General features: G+C 32.6%; 1 pseudogene; it reads left to right on the top strand.

Moving 5' to 3' along the window:
- Positions 1–3,432: 3,432 nt before the first annotated feature.
- Positions 3,433–3,551, top strand: LOC123656795 (annotated as a pseudogene).
- The last annotated feature ends 3,847 nt before the right edge of the window (positions 3,552–7,398 follow it).

The following is a 7,398-nucleotide window of genomic DNA, read 5'->3' on the forward strand; positions in this document are numbered from 1 at the left end:
TATTAATCAACATTTTAAAACCATTGCGATAAAAAAGAGCTTCGTCCAGCATTGGTACAGTTACAGACTAAATTACAGTATAGTTTACTGGGAAATACCTCGACATCACAGAAGATCAAAGCTTAATTATACTGCTTTCAAGCAGTGATGTGTTCCTGTGGCGAGTAAGTTGACTAGAGCTCCTTATCCTCCTAAAAGGGATTGGGGATAGGTTCAGCAACGCGCCTGCGTTAAGCAAACATGCAAAATAAAATGGCTTTACCATAGGTATTTCAATTTGAATAAGTTTCTGTTATAATGTATATTTTATCAACTATGATGATTTTCATTTAAGCTTAACAATTTTTTTTAGAAAATTTAAAATAAATTTGGATACATATTGCAAATTTAACGCTCTTTATTTAAAATATTACACACTAAATAATATTATAACTATCTATATTTTCATTAATAAATGTTTCGTTTCGTTTTTTGAAATTCAATCACTTTTTACATATTACATAGGTTTATTATTTCTTACAAAATTGTTCACAAAATTTAATTATAAATGAAAAACGTTTTATAATTTGTGTGGCACTCAGACACGTAAACTTTCAATATAGTCAAATTTACTGTCTCTAAGGCGGCTTATTAGCAAAGTTTCATATAAACATCTTTGTGGAAAGGTAAACAAGTTTAGTTTAGTTCTCATTTTGACACTCCAAGGAGACGTACGAACAAACTTCTCGCATCGTCTAATTAAGAAATAACTTTGGTCTATTCATTTCAATTTCATTCGAAGCATAAACAGAACTGAAGTTTGGTTACCCGTTCCCCACTATCCTCCAGATTTATTGTTGATTTCGTTTGGCTTAGAGGAATTTAAACCATAAATCGTTAATGTTAAATATTAAAATCGAGTGGTTGCGGGTAACGAATTGTAACTCTGTCGTATGCGCGTCGCTGGAGGTCGAATGACAATAGTGACTGCTATTCATCATTTATCACTGGTGATGCTATCAATCCACCGATTCGTAATTATGATGGCGTAGCATTTAGAGTTATTGCTGTCCCCGAGCACGATTTCAACGACGATAACTGTGCAATAACTTATATGTTATGGCCATGAAAATATTTATTAGACTACCATATACATATTTATGGAATCATATGACGATTTTTATTCTAATTAAATTAAATTGTTTAGTATTTACATGGAAACAAAATAACGACTGTTACATTAAATAAGAAGAATTTATTATGATATGAAATAAATTAAGGCTTTGAAACTTTTACAGTGAACGTGAAGTTTTACAGTGAAAAGAAATTACCTGATGTGCTAGTCAGGAATTCGAACATTAAATAATCCAATTAAATTCCTACTATTCTATACCCTGGATCATCTCCTTTTACCCACAAAGGTACATTAAAGAAATAAATATGTTTTACAAAACGATTGACGACTTCTCTTGACTAAAGCTATATCGCGTGCTTTTAATTATCAAATCGTCTATTGTATATAAATTAAATTTATCTAATATATAAAATTCTCGTGTCGCGGTGTTTGTAGATAAAATCGTCCGAAACGGCTTGACCGATTATCATGAAATTTTGTGTGCATATTGGGTAGGTCTGAAAATCGGACAACATCTATTTTTCATTCCCCTAAATGTTAAGGGTATCATCATTACAGCCTATACAGTCCACTGCTGGACATAGGCCTCCACAAGTTTACGCCAAAAATAACGTGAACTCATGTTTTTTGCCCATAGTCACCACGCTGGGCAGGCGGGTTGGTTAAGGGTAGTCCATCCCTAATTTTTTTTTAATTTTTAGATAAATTATTTATTTTTCGTTTTATTATGATTTAGCGTTGAAAAATACATACCTAAGATCCTAAATTTTCACCCTTCTACCACCAACCTCTATTTTTAAATAGCGTTTAGTCGCCAGACAACGTTTGCCAAGTCAGCTAGTTTAGATATATAATTTTAAAATTAAATTTGAACATATTAGCGTAGAAAAATAAAACCCAATCTTCAAAATAATTCAATTGTTATTCTACATTAAGCATGTAGGTATTCGTTTTAATCAAAAGTTTACTTACACTCAATTGAAAAATTCCTAAAAAAAATATCGATTTTACAGTCAAACTTTCATTTGGGACTCGATACTATATTATCAGCAAGTCAATTATTTTAGTTGAGTTTCGAAAAGAAAATAGTTAAATAATATGCACGAAACACTTAATCAAGTTTTAAATTCAGGAGTAAACGTACATTGCACTTGCATGTGTTCGTTCACTTATGTACTTGAGTTAATTGAAAGCGATATTAACAAAAATATTGTAGTGTTGACTTAACGAGCGATGTGGTGTGGGCGTGGTGGTGTATTAATGTGGAGTTTACTTTTGTTAAAATAACATTGGATGAAATTTAATTAATATATATCACTTTTTAAGCTTCGGAACGAACTGTTTAATAAAACTTCACGACCTCTTCAAAGTTTCTCTTAACGAACAAAAACTAATAATGTCGGTTGGTATAAGTAGATATAAAAAAAGAAATGTGACTTCAGTTGCTCTGTATGTGGCTAAGTTTATGATTATACTATAACTAACAATTTTTAATATCATTACTCACATTTTAAAGAATAACTAAAAAGTTTCTTTGATTCTTCTCTGCTGATTCTTCATATCGAATCGGCAATTGATTAACATTCACTTCAATTAATTGTTTAAAATTAAAGAAACTTTTTTTTAATGCTATTCAAAGGAGCTTTTGAAGCCTACTTGAATAGTCATTTATGATTTTGATTTTTGTTTTTGGTCGACACTAAATAGCATAAAAATTTCAAATTTTCTTTTCCTTACGTAGAACTCTTATATATCTTCTATAAAAATCCTCGTGTCACAATGCTAGTTTCAATACTCCTGCGAATAGGTCTGAGAATCGGCCAACATCTATTTTTCAAACCTCTAAAGTTACAACGCCCCCCCCCCCCCCCCCCCTTGTAACCTGATTAAAGGGATTAATAATATGTATGGCAAAACGACTTTTGCGTGGTCAGCTAGTGATATATATAAATTTAATAAAAATTAAGTGCCAGGAATAAGTAGAAAAAGCGCGTACGGGCGCTGATTGTGTTAGTGTTATTTGCAAGCGTCATTATAATGCGAGTATTTGTATAGAGTACATACGATTTCGCCACCGTTAGTGTTTAGTCGATTAGAATAGTAAAATATACTCAATTCACTTTGGCCAAAGTTAAAAAAAAAGTTATTTTAACTAAATTACGTTAATTTTGAAGATATGAAAAAAATGTGTGACTTGGAAATAATATTAACAGTATAGGCCCTAGACTAGGCCATTTTTGAAGTAAAACTTCTTTAGGCGCATGAGAGGTAAAATTTTTACGGACCAAACGTATCACGGCGTCACTAGTCCCGAATTTTTAAACGTCCATACTACGTTGAATACACCGGTTCTCGTCTGATCACCGAAGTTAAGCAACGTCGGCCGCGGTCAGTACTAGGATGGGTGATCGTCTGGGAACACCGTGTGACATTGGCTTTTTGTTTTTGGTTTTCAATTCTTTTTTTTTATTAATGTATTATTTTACTTTGTACACGCAATTTTTTTCTATGAGCACGTAAATTTAATACTTTAATATTTTAGGATTCTTTTATTATAAAATGAGTATGATCACTTACTTGATTACTATTTTAGTAGTGTTCTAGTGGCGCATAGCATATTTACTAAAGCATGCTTGATTTAAAAAATATATTTCTTAGGCTACAAATAGATAAAGCCAAGATTTTATTTAGCCTTTTATTTTTATGAACGTTTTTAAAAAGAGGATAAACCAAAAAGAAAATGATATCCGAGTGACCTTCCAGATAAAATTATATTTGAAAGATTGAGCCTTTTGTTATGAGAGTCAATCGTTTGTCAAAGTTTATCCATTACTTACATTTACAATCTAATAATAAAAAGGGTAAAATGTGAATATCCTACGGTATTATTTTGATATCGACTTCAGAAGACCAAATAGGATACATTATTAGATATATATGATTTTCTTATTAAAAGTATAAACCATATATATATGTTGTTCGAGACATAACTTCAAAACAATTAAATATAAAATGTTTAGAACTAATAGCATGCATGTATCATCCCACTGCTGTGCATAGGCCTCTTTCTCCACATAGGAGAAGGGTTGAAGCTTAATCCATCACGTTGCTCCACTGTGGGTTGGTGGGTATGTTCCCTACTATGAGTAACGATTATTATATTTATGATAACAACCGATACCGAGCCGGGACCGACGGCTTAACGTGCTCTTTGAGGCACGATGGGGTGACCCACAAGGACAGACACGCAAACTGGAAAGGAATATTTATACAAATACAAATATCCATCCCGAACGGGATTCGAACTGACTACTCACGCCACTACACCAGAGCGGCTGTTAATTAATAGCATATTTTTTTTAATTAGCATGGGTATTTTTATTTGTAAAATTATTTAATCTACCAATAATTCTAGCCAATCAATTCATTTAAAGAACAATAATTTACTAAAATGCAGATATAACTTGAAGCAAAAAAGAATAAAATAATGTTACACTTGAATGATTATTTTTTTCATGTAACTTTGAGCATTTTAAAATCTCTACGGTTCTCTACGGTTAAGGCTTTTTGATATCTTTTAAAGAAGAAAGTCTGCTTCGCTTCTATACTGTGAATTGGCCCCTACTTATGTGTCAGAATTTCTTCCGCATGCTACTTTTCTCGGGAAATTTTATGACTTCGCCGAGTATAATATAAATTTTTAAACACATTGATGTTACATCCGTTATTGTATCCAGAACAAACGTGATAAAATCAAATTTTATTAAAAAGCATTGTTTTACAAGATACTCTTCTTATTCTTTCTGTTATTTTTATTTTACTGTTGCGAAAATTTCATAAAAAGGGACTTATCAAATAGCTTTACGAAGAATACTTTTAGTTTTTAATTAATTAAAATTAAACGATAAATCGTACTCATCTTCAAAAAAAATCTTTGACGGCTTTCAGCATGATTTGTTGAAAAAAAAGGTAAAATCAAAGAATTTTCGTACACAATCCGGGAAATTTCCATATCTAAATGGAAAACCGACCCCGCACAATCAATTTATCCTCCAATATCCTCCAGCGGTTTATACCACCTGTACAATAAATATTTATACTTCTTCCCCCGATTTGTATCGTCGATTTTGTTCTTGTTGAATACAACTTTCGAAAAGTAAAATCATTATATAAAATAATTTAAGTTTAAGTGACTCTGTGACAATGGCTTATGAATTTTTCTTCAAGAAATAATATATCTTTCGATGTATTATATTCAAAACTTCATTATTTTTTAATTTTTATTTATTATATTTTAATTGTCAACAAGTTCGTTCGTTAGTTCAAAAACATGCTAAATAGAGATACAGCTTATAAAAATATAAGCCATAGCTTATTCGATCCGGAATGATGTCTAGAAAAATAAATCCTTCTGATTTATTTTTCTAGACATCCACTAGTACCTTGGAACTTATAAAGCCGACCGGTGGTGGGATAACCATCCAACTGATGGCTATGAAATACACAGGCTGAATATGGGCAGCAGCGTCTTCGGTGCGACAAAGCCAGCCCTGCGGTCACCAACCCGCCTGCCCAGTGTGGTGACTATGGGCAAACCACATGAGTTCATACCATTTTTGGCGCGCACTTGTGGAGGCGGGAGGCCTATGTCCAGCTGTGGACTGCAATAGGCTAAAGTAATGATGAGCAATGATAATGTATTTATTTTATTAGTGTTATTTCTCAACGAAGATTAGAGACAACTATTTAACAACTATTAAATAAAATTATCTGGTATTTAATCAATTACTATATATAACATACAAGTTTATTTTATACTTCAAAAAACGACAAAATATAATAAAATATTGCTTTGCCTTTACTGCATACGTTAAATATTATAAGAACTTTTATATGAGAAATATATCGCTAACATTATTTAAACATCAGACGATTTAATGTTCTCCATAAATTGCATCAAATACTCCTTTGATTCAATATAGGAAACGATAGACAGCGTTTCATCAAATGTAATACTTAGAAAATATAATAAGAATATCGTTACGAGGTGGCTTTTAAAGTGTATTCTAAAGTACTTATATTAAAACTTTTAGCATGAGATAGATATGACGGTTGGTTTTACTTCGATTCATTTTAGTTAAGTAGTTGCAACGATATTAGCGCTTTATGTGACGTATTACGCTGTGTGGTTAAGGCATTAAGAATATAGCCACCCACTCTCTTCCTGTGGGTGTCGTAAGAGGCGACTAAGGGATAACACAGTTCCACTACCACCTTGGAACTTAAAAAGCCGACCGGTGGCGGGATAACCATCCAACTGCTGGCTTTGAAATACACAGGTCGTAGACGGGCAGAAGCGTCTTCGGCGCGACAAATCCAGCCCGCGGTCACCAACCCGCCTGCCCAGCATGGTGACTATGGGCAAAACGCATGAGTTCACTCCATTTTTGGCGCGAACTTGTGGAGGCCTATGTCCAGCAGTGGACTGTAATAGGCTGAAATAATGATGATGATGATAATGATATGATGTTTTAACAGTGCTCAATAATTGCTTTATGAAAACATTTCATTTTCAAAATTTATCTTTATATATATAAAATTCTCGTGTCACAATGTTAGTTACAATACTCCTCCGGAACAGCTGGACCGATTTTTATGAAATTTTGTGTACGTACCGGGTAGGTTTGAGAATCGGCCAACATCTATTTTTCACACCCCTAAGTTATAAGGGGCGGGGGAAATTAAGGGGTTAAAAGCAAATACGGTAAAACAGCGTTTGCAGAGTCAGCTCATTATTTTATAAAATTACTAGCTGACCCGGCGAACTTTAAGCCACCACATTTTTTTCGTGAATCAAGCGTAATCCCAATTTTTTTTCATCTTTCGACTCTTTTATATTTTCTTTTATACAAAGCTTGTCCTGACAACAATGTACACAACAAAAAAAGAGTTACCCAAATTGGTGTAGTCGTTTGGAACCTATGCATATACGTACATTATGGCGACACGTGTTTCCTCGAAATACAGTGTTAATTTACTATACTTGATTTCATTTAATTACTTACTATGAAACTTTATAAAACACCTACATGGTTTGTTAAAATAAAATATGCATTCAAAGCTGAGAAACACATGACACTGAAAACATGTGAACACGTGAAGCGTAACTGATTCGTAATTTTAATTGCAATTATCTTATTAATCATTATTGTTTACTACATAAGGCGTTATTTCATAAAGAGTGCATTATCTTCTTAGACTATTTTAAAGCCAAATCTAAAAAG

The sequence above is a fragment of the Melitaea cinxia genome, chromosome 9, assembly GCF_905220565.1.
Source record: "Melitaea cinxia chromosome 9, ilMelCinx1.1, whole genome shotgun sequence".
Taxonomy (NCBI): Eukaryota; Metazoa; Arthropoda; class Insecta; order Lepidoptera; family Nymphalidae; genus Melitaea; species Melitaea cinxia.